The sequence below is a fragment of the Vipera ursinii genome, assembly GCF_947247035.1.
Source record: "Vipera ursinii genome assembly, chromosome: 1".
Lineage (NCBI taxonomy): Eukaryota > Metazoa > Chordata > Lepidosauria > Squamata > Viperidae > Vipera > Vipera ursinii.
Genome location: NC_139512.1, coordinates 284,010,515 through 284,024,280, shown reverse-complemented (window position 1 = coordinate 284,024,280; position 13,766 = coordinate 284,010,515). Strand labels below are relative to the sequence as shown.

The 13,766-nt window shown below is 40.1% G+C and overlaps 1 long non-coding RNA gene across 1 annotated transcript; it reads right to left on the bottom strand.

The window, feature by feature from the left end:
* Positions 1 to 11,461: 11,461 nt before the first annotated feature.
* On the bottom strand, positions 11,462 to 12,436 carry LOC310633100. The gene is made up of 3 exons (XR_014490989.1): positions 12,284 to 12,436; positions 11,610 to 11,905; positions 11,462 to 11,574 (listed from the first exon to the last, which is right to left on the bottom strand). It is a non-coding gene; the product is annotated as an uncharacterized lncRNA (long non-coding RNA).
* Positions 12,437 to 13,766: the final 1,330 nt, after the last annotated feature.

Genomic DNA, 13,766 nt, shown 5'->3' with positions numbered 1-13,766 from the left:
GGACCCAGATTGTTGGGGGCAATTAAGCTGACTTTGTAATAATGCCGCTTAGGGTGTGTGTGTGAAAGCCCTAATAAGCAGGCATATACATAGAATGAAGGCTACTGCTAAGCTTGTAAGCCACCCTGAGTCTTCGGAGAAGGGCGGGATATAAATGGAATTAAAATAAATAAAATAAATAAAATAAATAAAATGTTTTAACTAGAGAAGATATTATAAACTGATATTACTGACATTATGTATAACATTAGAAACGTGAAGATGTTTATATTTAGTTGTATAGATATTAATAGCAGCAAGAATTATATTTGCATAGTGTGGAAAAACTATTATTATTGGAAGAAGAGAGAACCAGGGGAACACTAGATGGTGTAGTATTGGATATTTTGAGTGAAAGTTAATATGTACCACTGAATGATAAAGGAACCCAGACACCGAGTTCTTCATTAAGTACTTATGATTGTAAAACTTGAAATTAATAAAATATTTTATAAAAAAAAAGAAAACTAACATGGTACCCTAGGACAAGAGTGATACCTGGTTTTCTTTCTACTAGAATACTAAATACTCTAGCAATCATTATCAGTTGATCAGAGGAAATTACAGGACATAGGCAGAACCATACGATTGCATAGAAATCAGTATATACCTTATGGCAGGGGTCCCCAGGCCACACAAACAAACAAAGACCCATCCATGAGATGCAGGCAGCACACAAAACCATGCACTCTCTGGTCCATGGAAAAACCTCTTTCCATGGAGCCGGTCCCTGGTGCCCCAAAGGTTGGGGACCTCTGCCTTATGGCAATGGTAAGGGGGCTGGTGGAAACCTACTCTAACTTGGCCAAGAAAGCAAAATAAAAACCCAGTCAAAAGCAGTCAGTTGGCATTGGTCTTCTTCCTTTTGAGGAGTAAAACTGAGGCTGAGAGATGAACAAATAATTCCAAGTCATCCTTGTACTTTTATTAGTTCTTATGAATACATTGCAAGTTAGAAACCCTCGGAGGCAACAGCTGGATTCACTCAGAACCATATGTCTCTCTATCTCTCTACCTTTCTGTCTCTCTAATCTATTGTGCATGATTTTATGCTGCTTCAGTTACCTGACTCTAAGTAACTTCCAAGCAACAACAAATATATAATGATACAATAGTCCACTAATTATTAAAATCTATCTCTCTGTCTGTCTTCAGTCAATAACAACAACAACAACAATAATAATAATAATAGAGAAGTTTGGTGTAGTCATTAAGGCACAAAGCTAGAAACTGGGAGACCATGAGTTCTAGTACCACCTTAGTCCCAAAACCAGCTAGGTGCCTTTGGGCCATCAATCTCAGCTCTTGGAAGGAGACAAAGGGAAGCCACTTCCAAAATCTTGCAGTTCCCAGGAGTCAACACTGACTTGAAGGAACAGATAATACTAATAACAGTCCTCAGGAAGGACCCGAGAAGCGGGTAAAAATGCCAAATCCAGCCTAAATATCTGGCTGCTTATGCAACAAACTAGAGTAACACTAACAGTACTTGAAACAGCTTACGTGCTGCAGCAATACCTTTAACACCATCAAGCAACGTCTATCTCAGGTCCTTGAGAAGGACTCTATAAGTAGATTTAAAAAATGACAAATCCAGTCTAAACATCTGGCTGACTAACCAGGATAGTAATAATAACAATAATGACAATAGTAATATAGAATAATGAGTATAACACCATACAGTATATTACCAAATTACAATAATCATCCTATATTCAGGTGTCTCTCAGTCCCCAATTCATGGTTTTTAAAAGCTTCCTGAATGTTGAAAATAAGAGCGCAGTTCTTAGATCTGTTGGGAGAGGTTCCACAGGACGAGATTTCTTGCTGAGAATGCTCATCTCCAGCTCCCCTCTTGTTGCACTTCAGCAAGACCAAAAATACTCAAAAGGTCCCCCCCCTACAGACCCACTTTGGATGGGCAGGTTCTATTTGGAGCAAGCAGTCTTGGAAATAGGCAGATCTCAAGCTCGCTAGCTGAACATGTATGGAGGTTCTCAGTCATTCATGTCATGGTTGTCCCAAAGGTGCTTTTCCAAAGGAAACTGGACTTTTTTTTGTTTTTCCTTGAAGATGTTTCGCTTTCCATCCAAGAAGCTTCCTCAGTTCTTCAGTTCTGTAGAGAGCTGATCACAGCATCTTAAATTGCACTGAGAAACAAATCAGAAGCCGATACAGTCCTCAAGATTGAAGTTACATGACAAGATCAAGCTGTCCCATTTAGCATGCAGGCCACTACAATTTCCTCTAGCCGAAGTTTTAAGGTTGCTATCAAGGTCTGTCCCATGCAGAGCACATTACAGCAGTAACCACTGTGTGGACTACCTTGCCATTGAAGACTGCCTTCTGAAATTCAGCCCCACAACCTCAATATAATTATATAAATAATGTTTTGGGTTCATTATATTGAATTCTGAAGTTGCAGGTTGCTAAGAAATTGTCCTTGGGGGGTGGAAAATCTATCCAAGTCATAAAAGTGTAATAAAATCCATACAGCATAACTAACAGCATATTTATAGGTGTGATGTTGAAATACATGGCAATATATTTTTACTCTCTTCCTTGAGATTCCTATCTTGTTATGTTACATATAATCAGTAAGAGTTTAGCATTAACATTCTCCTTCCTTCTTTTTCTTTTTTTCCAGAGAAGAAAAACAACGCAGCACTGAAATATTGAAAAATTTTGCTCCCGAATATAAATCTTCCACATAACAAAATAGATGCATGCAGTTAAAAATAAAAATCTCCATAAGGCATCATTCATTCCATGTTCAATTCTCTTTAATTTCTGCTTATTTAGGCAACTTTGGGGATTCTAAACATCCTTGTGTTGGATTGTGCTAAATAGGGATTATGGGAGCTGTAGTCCAACCAATTCAGATGGCATCAATTTGGGGGAAAAACAACAGTGGCATTCCAAAGCTCATTTTAGCCATATGATAAAACTACTTACTGAGTGCTAAAAAAAGGAAAGACATTTAGATGCACAAAAACCTTTTTTTTTCAAGTTTACATATGGATTATCTCTGGAAGATCAGTAATAGCAGACAGCCCAAATTTAAAACTTGTCTGTTAAAAGCTATTCTACAGGCAGAGGCTGAAGAGCATAGCTTTCAAGTGGTTGGGGAGTGGCCGAAACCATAAGAAGGCAAGCAGAAATATCATTTTCAGTAAAAACTAGCCATATTTTCAATCAGTAATTTATGAAGTTTTTTTCAGATTGACAACGATAAACCATACCAAAAGAAAAAAAAGCATTAAAATGATAGCAAAAACATGAAACAGATGATTTCTTGTGGCTTGGATTGAGTTAGCATACAGTATCTGGGCTGCAAATCATGAACATTAACTAAACAGCAGCAAAATGAAATGGAAAACTCTGTTTCCTTCTAATGGTCATCTGGAAGACTTCTAGGGCAGGTCTGGGAACTTTAGCTTTCCTGGAAAGAAAAGTTTTGAATAGTAGGGCAATCCTGATTTACTCTTAAGTAAACACAGGGCTTTTTTTCCTCATAGAACGCTCAGAACGGAGTTCCGGCACCTTTTTTGGATGGAACCTTGTAGGGTAGGCAAGGCGGGTTGTATGACACGTGTGAGTTCCGGCACCTTTTTCTTTTACAAAAAAAGCACTGAGTAAACATGTCTAAGAACAAAGCTTAAATGCAGTTCTGAATCATCCATTTGGGGGTCCCGTCCTTCTTTCACTAAAGTGGCAGACCTCATGTTCTGTGAACATAAGATTTGCATTCAGTACTTTTCATTTGCTGCCCAGAGTCTGAATTTTTTTTAAAAAAAATACTTTTCAGTTTGGACAATTTTAAAATCAAATAGGCACAATTGAGTCAAATGTTGCCTATGACCAATATCTAGCAGCCCTGTTGACATTTCCAGTTTTTAAGGGAAAATACAAAGTCTTCCATTTAACTGATCACCAGTGTTTTTATTAGCGTGTGGCTAGCCTTACAATGAAATGATTTCTGAAAGAGATACCTTCAACTAGTTTATCCAGTACCAATCTCTCATTAAATATGTCAGTTTCCCTTCCATTTTTTCCTCAGACTTCCGCAACTTTTCACAGTGGGAAAAGAAAAGCGCTAACATCTGAGGTGAAATTTAACTCATTAAGCAATATCCATAAGAATACGATGTTTAGGTTATCGTGGGCCATTTTTCTCATTATAATCTCCCACAGGAACATTATGGAGGGAACTAGTGTGATATCATTTAAAATCCTGCCTGTATAAACAATCACTCCAGATATTCCTAGATTACCAGTACTATGATTCTTAATCATCGTGTTGTCTGGGGCTGACGATAAGTCCAAACCACCTGATAGTTCTGATAAGATTTTAAGATACACGATGGAAGTCTTCATGGAAATCTTGCCAACTGAAACTGTGCAAATATCTGTTATAAATCTAATCAATGGCATAATTCAAAAGAGAGAGGGCAGCTGTACATTGGCAGAAATTCAAGGCCATCAAAAAGTTAGAGCATACCATATACAAAAGATGTTGCTTTGTAGGATCCCAAAAGAAAAAAATAGATAACATTTTAGGGATATATTTCATCTTTTATTAGAGAACCCAGGAAACACCCAAAGGAAAGAAAAAAAATCAGTAAAGCAAGTTTTGCTATTCAGAATTGGCTTCTACATAATGCCTAGACATATTTATCATTAGGAGACTTTACCAAACCCCACAATCCTTTTTCCCACTGTGCCTTGGGAGTGATTATGCCAAAATCACTGATAATGCATGCAGAAAGAAGCCTTCACATTTTTTTGTAATATTCATTAAACACAAACCTAGTCAGCACAAATGTTGTATCGGTGCAAGAAACGATTTCTTGGACCCTGGGTTTCTAAAAATATTTATTTAATGCAGTTGTTATAATAAGGATGTCTCTCCCTCAAACATGCAAGTACAGACATCATAATCTAATCCCAAGCAAATGTTTATTCAGGCACTTGTATAAATGTAATCCTCAGAAATTCTTGTCAATCTCACTCCGACCTCCACACACCTCTGTAAGTACTGTATTGTTGCTGCTGTGTAAGAAGAGTTATGATGTGACATGAGGCACAAAGCACCGGCAACATATCTTCATCTGGAGGAATTGCTTATTTTTATTCTTTTTATTTAAAAATAGTCAAGCTATGGCCAGGCATCCTGCAGCTACAGAAGCTACAAATATCAAGGGAAGATGGGGGGAAAAATCAGAGTTCAGGCACAGCAAAGGTTGTCCATGCAAAGGACCCACATGCAATCTTTTTGTTCAGAAATTGCACAAGCAGTTTCTCTTTCTCCTTGAGCAGGGTTCCCACCAGCCCAGCCATCTTTGTACTAATGAAAGTTGCTCTCTTCTAATGTCTTTCCATGATATTTAATTTAAGTGTGAAGAACCCTGGAGGATGCAGCTCATAGGAGGGGGTTTTTTTGTACAGCATGAGATCTTCACACACACCTAGGAGCAACCTTGTAACTAAATAAGTGCAAGGGTAGATGCACTTCATCCATCTGAATTTCTCTTTCTTCATTCTCATAGTGATGTGTTTTAAGCCCGGAGATCACGAGGATTGCCTGGCTGCCATTGTGGAAGAATTAACCAACTATCAGACCTGACCCAGCTAGGTCCCTAGGAAAGAAAGACCCTCGACTCCATTTGATTGAAATGATGGGTTCTTTTACTAAGGATCAGTGGTTGCAGCAAAAGCAAGGCTAGAACTGAGTATTCCCATGCAAAAGTTGCAAGTTTCCCCCTTCTATGGCCCTCCCGCCTTGGTCATAGTGCTTTTCATTCTTTCCCAGGCCAGACATCCTTGGGAAGCTGGCCTGGAACAATCCACTTTAACGTGTCTGGTTCCTGTCAGCGTCATTCCCTCCTCCCATACATCTTCCTTCTTCCCTCCTGCACAACTTCTCCAGATTGCTTTGACCCCTTCCCTCCGTTTATGACAGGATGCCAGTAAGGTTAGCGAAGCGTAGCCAAGATGGCAGAACTGACACTGTGTCATTGCCAAGGGGACACCCAAGTTTAGGATTCATACACTCTTCGCTGAGGCTTCTTCATGGTCTCTCTTCTCCAAATGTGTCCAGTGCAACATATTGTGGAGCAGGGCCCTCAGAGTGCATACCAGGGAAACCCCAGAGACTTTCTGTATACAACTCCATCATGGATTGACTATATAAATAGTCTACCTTTGGATTTGTAAATAGAGTAAATGGTTTCTTCTTTTTTTGTAATATATTTTATTGATTTTTTAAAAAAACATAAATCACTTAATAATTGGTGAACAGTGTGTTGTCTGGGTTACATTTGTAAAACTCATTAACAGTTAATTTCTATAATTGATTAATTTCTATAATTTCATATTTGCTAATTGAGAATGTAATTGTGAAGTGCTTTTTAACATTTGTGCCATACTCTAAATAAATAATAAATCTCTTTCTTCAAATTGAATGCAGGGAAAAGGCAGGCAAAAATTCTCTAGCCAGCACTCTGCAAACCAGGGGTGTCAAACTCGCAACGTCACGTGATGTGTCGCGACGAATCACAACTTTTTCTCCATTGCCAGCAATGGGGTGGGTATGGTTTTGGCATGATGCATCCGGTCCGTGGGCTGGCAGTCTGACACCCCTGAGAGTCTAAACTGTCAGCAGGTTTGTAGCTTTACTTATAATTAAACCTCCACCTGGAGAGCTATGAAATGTTGCAGATCAGTAGATATGCTTCTCCATTTTGCCTGTCATCGGCCATCCTCAAACAAAAATCTCTTTGCAAACGATGCCTGCTTCTGTCTGCTCTGTACTTTTCTGTTTGTATGGCTCTTTTAGCACAAGTGGGGTAGATGGATGGATGGTGGCATCATTTACTGAATCTGACATGGCTCCTTCATACAGGTAGAAATTGATTCAAGAGAAGATAAAACTGTCAGGTAGTATTAGTGTTTAAGTTCATCTTAATAGCTGGGTAGTCAGAAGAGATCGCAGTGCTTGCATGTAGCTCTGAGGGAGAAAAGGCACTGAAAAGGACACAATGCAAGAAACCAGAAGGGCTTCCAATCATATTTCCAATGATGAGCACAGTTTTAACAGAGAAGAAGCCAAGCCAAGCCTATTGCTATGCACATCAAGATCAATGAAGCAGGAAAGGGAATGGATTTTTGCTTTCAACTGCTTTTTTTGTAGAATGCAAAGAAGGTCCATTAGGATTTTGTCTGCTTTTTTTCTTCATCTGCTTGGTTCTTCTCACTAGAAATTAAGAAATGAATCCTTTCCCCATTTTTAAGATGCTTATGGCATCTTGTATGCTAATCTACCTCAGTCTGGGTGATGCCCTGCATTTTATTAATGAAATGTACAATCGCTCTTTCATTTTTAAACACACACATGTGGGGAATCAAGACTTGACTATACAGAATCATACAGAATCTACACAGATTATGGAAGGTGTTAAGTAAGGGATCTAAAACATCATATATTTTAGCTCTGATGCAAGAAAACTACTTCTATGGTTCCCCTAACAGTAATCTAACAGCAATTGCACAGCTGTGAAGTAGAAATGTGTTGATGCAAAAGAGCTATGTCGTATTTGGAAATTTGTTCTTGGTAATAAAGTACAGATAGCTCTCACTGATTGCCTTGTTTAGTGACTGTTAAAAGTTACAACAGTGTAAAAAAAAGCTTTGCAACTAGTCCTCACATTTATGACCACCACAGTGTCCCGCATTCACTGTTTGCATTCTTTCAAACCAGTTTGCAACCAACGGAGAACACAGAAGTAAAATCATAAGTTGCAATCACATGGTGCTTTGCTTAATGACCACAGTGACTTGCTTAATGACTGAATGGAAAGTGATGCCCTAAGTCCGATGTGGTCACATGATTTCCACCTTGGTGATCCCAGGGCTTAAGCAACAGAATACTGCGGTGGCTAAATGAAGACTACTCGCAGTGGTGGGATTCAAATATGTGAACAACCAGTTCTCTGTGTGGATGCTGCTTCCGGAAGTCCATTCTGGGCTTGGGCAACAAAAAATTAGTTACCGGTTCTGCTGAAGTGGTGCGAACTGGCTGTGTTGTGATTCAGGGTCAGCCTGTGGGTTCGGCAGTTGGGTCGGATGACTCAGACGAGGGGGAGGAGGGGGGTGTTGAAGAACTTGCTGATGATGGCTTTGAGGCTCCGCAGAGCCCCCAGCCAGGCCCCTCCCACCTGGTGGAGACCCAGCTGTGTGAGCCTGACAGCGTGGATGAAGATAACCTACAGCTGGCCCTGTTCAAGGACGCCCGATGCAGGAGGCAGTCAATTAGGAGTAGACAGAGGAAGGCAATGGGGCTCCTCGGAAGGAGGCACAGAGAAGCCACGCCCTGAACTCTTTATAAAGGGAATGTGTGGGGAGGGCTGGTTTGCTGAAAGCAACCGCTCAGATAGTGTTTCAAAGCTCCTGTATCTTGGTTCGTGTCTTGTTTGTTTTTGTAGTAAATAATTTGGCAGACGTAAATCCAGCCTCTTGCCGTTTGTAAAGGGGTTGCCTTTTCTGCAGGGCCGGTAGCAGGCTGGTACAGAACAGGCTGAATCCCACCACTGACTACTTGTAGAAAAATGTATTGGCCCACCAAAAGATGGATAGCCATCACATAGTAACCACAAAAGTCCTCTTTGCTGTTATCTAATGGTGCCTGAACTTTTGCAACCCAGAAGTGGTAGGCTCCATATCCCAGCTGCCTTTTCCATATCTCCTCTCTAGGTGGGTTGAACTGTATCTTTGATCCTTCTCAAACAACACTACTTCCATCTTAGCTGAGAATGGTAGGAATCCATGTCCAATGCATTCAGAAAGTGCCAGGCTAGCGAACAGCAAAATGTAGGGGGGAAAAAAGACCATATAATGTGTCACGAGTATGTTTTGTTTATGAAAGGCCAATTCGTTTCAATATAGCATTCCTATATGAGTTTTTCCTTCGTTCTATTGTTCTTACTGAAGAAAGCAATAGCCTGTCAGTTTTTATTTTATCAACTTCAATTTCAGAAAGGTGTATGTATGTATGTGTTATGTATGTATGTATGATTATCCTGACCTTATTATTTTTATACAAGGTGGCAAATATACGTATAATACTTCTTCCTCTTCCTGTTTTCCCCACAACAACCCTGTGAGGTGGGTCGGGTTGAGAAAGAGTGACTGGCCCAAAGTCACCCAATTGGCTTTCATGCCAAAGGTGGGACTGCAACTCATAGTCTCCTGATTTTTAGCCTGGTGCCTTAGGGACAAGTTTTTGGGCTTCTACATTTCAGAATGCATATATACTGTATATGTGGTGACTGTTGACCAGATATGCTACTATTTCAGCTCCTTTTGTATTACTTTAGAAAGTTTTTTCATTGCAGGATCCCAGTCTATCAGGGATGACATCACAAATATGATTATCTCACCCTCTAACATTGCCGATGCATCGCTGAGGACAAATGAAGCTGTCTGATCATTAGACCTGGAAGGGGTAGTAAAGGGAAATAAAACTCTGGTGCCCAAATGAGCATGCCAGTTTTAGGTTTGCCAAGCTACACTTGCATCTTCACTCCCTGCCAACATGCTATTGAACAAGTTGTTCAACTTCCACAGTTTTCGTCAGGCATAATTCTACGTTAGTTCTGAGCAGGCTGTGCATTTAAATAACATCGAAGTAAAATTTATGCAGTGGAGGAATACCACACAGTTGCGCCTCTCCTTTAATCAAGGAGAGAGGCAACCTGGAATTAAGGAGAAACTTCCTAACAGTGAGAACAGTTAACCAGTAGAAACTTCAGTGCCTTCGGATGTCGTGGGTTGCTTCTTTTTTTAAGAAGAGACTGGACAGTCACTTTTCTCAAATTGTACCATAGGGTGTCCTGCTTGAGCAGGGGGTTGGACTAGAAGATCTCCAAGATCCCTTCCAGCTCTATTCTGATTGATTGATTGATTTACAATGGTATTGAATAAGTATTACTTACGACTGGTCCTCATATTTATAAATGCTGTAGTGTCTCGCAGTCACGCAATTGCCATTTGTAACCTTCACTTCCAACAAGCAGAGTCAATGGAGAAGCTAGGGAGGAGGTTGCAAATGGCAACCATGTGAATATCATGTGTAATGATGACATGGGATTTGTTTAACCGTGGCAATGGAAGTGCCAGAACTGCGATCACTAAGCATGGTGACAGTGATTTTTCAATTTACGACCACGTCAACCGAAATTCCAGTCCTAATTACCATTGTCAAATGAGAAATACTGGCATTAACTTGCATATTTTTATTCTAGTCAATCAGTCAACTATTTGACTGGAGTTCTCCCTCTTAGTCCTTTCAACGATTTCTTTTTGCAAAAAAACCCCCAAAAGAAACAAAAAAGAAACATTTCCAAATCACCCCCCCCAACTTTCTTTCTCTTTCATCTTTCGGCCCAAGGCTATAAGAAAATTTGCCAAGGGATGTTGACAGTTGCAAAGATAAAGGCACTCAGTGGGAGAGGATTATGGAAGAAACATTTTGCCTCTATTCCGGTGTAAAAAAATTGGGGAATTGGAACAGCATAATGAGGCACAAGGTAGGTCGTAAATGAACTGATGGAGAGCATAAGCTAGGCAGAAGGGCTTGCAGAACAGAAGAGCAGATAATGGTTTCTATGGCAATACAAAACCGAGGTTAAGATTTTTATATATATATGTCAGCTGCAGGCAAATGTATTTCAAGTGGTTAATGGGATAAGAGAGGAGAAGATGGTGCCAATTGTTGGAAGACATGACGCAAGACACCCGCACTCAACCTGATGCCCCTGACTGCAACTGCTATCTATATGTCTAGCCAGCCCTCTGGATATAACAGCTGGAGGGCACCAGTTAAGAGAAAAATGATGCAGTTTTTATACGTACCTTTGGCACAGATCCATATATCACCAGTTACATTAATTAAGCCTGATGCTACAATGGGGCTTAACTTGCAGTTTTGAAAACGAGAGCCCAGGATATTTACAGTTGAAATTCCTTTTTTTAAAAAAAATAACTGCCAGCTTTTGTTTCCTTTTTAAAGAATGGCGACATTCATAACCTTGCAGAGTTATCAAGACAATGCGTAGGGTAATCATTATACGTAGTAAGCATTCTTGGCCGGCAAAGAAGATGCAAACAGATGCCTTCCAGATGTTTGGGATTACAATTTCCATCACCCTGTATTACTGGAGGAGATTGCTGCAGTGATTCGTAAACAATGTATGCCCAAACCATGAAGTTGGACACTTGATTTGGCATGATTCTAGTTCTTTCTTGAAGTAGAAGCTTCAAGAAAAAATGGCGGGTCATAAGTGGCAAATGCTTTCCTACTGCGCCATGTCCCATATGGAAAATGTTAAATAGTGGGTTCAGGAATGCAGGAAGGATGCAGGCAGCAGAGTTTGGCATAGCAGCTCTTTATTGGTGTGAGAACTGAGTTGGGGAATAGGGGTTACCTGTACCCTTTATATACCTGGCCAGGTACCCACCCTACCAATCAATTTAAACCTGGCCAGGTACACACCCAACCAATCAGTTTAAACCTCTGTTTCCCGCCAAAAGCTTATCCCGGCCACAGCAGTTTCGGTACAGCGCCACCTCGTGGTATCAGCTAAGGCGCTGCTTAGGGTGCTTCTTTAAACCCATACATAACAGAAAACAATCCTCATAAATGAAGACAAGGTTGAATAATGCCTTTCCTCTAAAACTCACCAAGAGCCAGTCCCAGAATTTGAAAAAGAAAAACTTACTGTGAGGGAGACTAAAAAAAAAAAGAAGTACTGTATATTATGGGGAGAGGGGAGGGGAAGCTAACCCCTATAATCTCATGATTTCCTGCCTTATATGAAGTAGCCGAAGGACCACTCGGGACGACAGGTTACTTAACTAGGACTTTATTTAGAACAAGGCAAAAAGGCAGAATAACTTGCCCGGCTTTTATAGCCGGCAGCTGTCAGTGAGATCCAATCAGGATCGTTTCTTTTGGCGCCGCATCTAACCGAGCCAATCACCGCTGTCTTGTCTTGACAGTTCTTCTTTCCGCATGGTGAGCCGGCTTGGTGTTTTGACAGCCGCGAGCTGTCAGTGGCTGCGCCTGCGCCCTGGCGGGGAACTTTGACAGCTGTCAAAGTTCCCACGTGTTCTCCTGTCAGTTTTGTTTACCTCATGGAATAACGGTTTTAACTTACTGCTAACGTTTTGTATACATATATATTACATTATATTAGACAAAGGATTGTCTCTGATGGTCAATATATCAGTGGAGTTGATTGCTGTTATATGGTGATGCATACTGAATTCCTGTTTAGTCTCTGGGCTTAACAGCAGCTTTACTACCATGTTCCATTCTATTCTCTCTCTGTTCTTCCTATTTTTTTCCCCTCTACCAACAACTGGCCAGCATGCTGGGCCTTGGGCCTCAATAGGCTTTGGATAGGTCTCAAAGTGTTTTTCCCTGTTAAAGTTCCTTAACAATTTTATGAACTTTGTAAAGTATAAGGCTTCTGGGAATGTGCTAATACCTCTCTTTGCTGCAAGGATGCTTTAATTTTTGGCAATCAAGTACCAGAATTGTCTTGAGCAGGATTCTCAAACTATTGATTCTCATTTTCAGAGAGAGTGTATCCTGCTCCCAAGTTGTTAAATAGCAAATTCAAGTGTACCTTTGCCTTATCTAAATTTCATTTCAATTTTACAACTCCTGTGCAGAACATCCCTGGTTCCAGAAGCCAGTTCAGAACACCCACAGTCACAGATACAGGAATAGGAGGAAATTATACAGTAATATTAGAATACAGAGCAGGGGACCTAGACAAACTAAAACAGTGGTTTGTAATCTTAAAAGACAATTCTTGACGACTAGAGATCCCCGATGATCCTGCCCATTTTGCAAAATTTCTTGGGATATAATGTTCAGGACTGTATGTTTTACACACTGATTCCAGCATTGCATGTGCCAGAGTTGTTAATTCAAAGCACCCATAATCATTTTAATCGACCAACTTCATCATTGTAATATATTGGTGATAAACTCATAGATCCTTCCGCTTTGAGATGTGGACATGAGTTAATTTCTCAAGAGCCTGTAGGAATGACCCTGGAAGAATAATGTTCAATAATAATTTCCAGAGAAGAAGCCATCCTAGTGTTTGGCAACAAAGCTATTGAAGAGACTTGCAGCTCATTAAAGACTTTTAGGGCACACAATGGATCATGAAGTGTTATTCAGAAATTGGATTGTGCACCGATTGTTAGAAGAAATGTTTGGAATGAATAGATTGAAAGATAAACACAACCTAAAGAGTAGAAGGTGGAAGCATACTGCTGAACTTGTCAGGGATAAGAAGCTTAAGTAAGGTTGGGCCTGATTAATACCTTTTATTTAGGAAAAGCAAGTCTATAGATTAGACAGGAGAGGTAAAAAAGCAAGGAGAAACTGTTTCCTTAGACCTGCAAAGGAAAAAAACAACATAGCTGCATTCCTCAAGTCATTTGGAGTCAAACATCACATAAGGAATAGTGACAGCGACCTTCTTGACTATGACATGTGAATACGATAACAACTTGCTTAACTTGTGAAATGATTAAATAGCAAATCGCAGCAAGAACCTGTCATCTTTCTTTAATCCACAGGAAATAATGGGAGGTTCTTAATGAATGCTAGTTAGCTGGTAAGATTTTGTAAATCCTTTGCTCAAGGA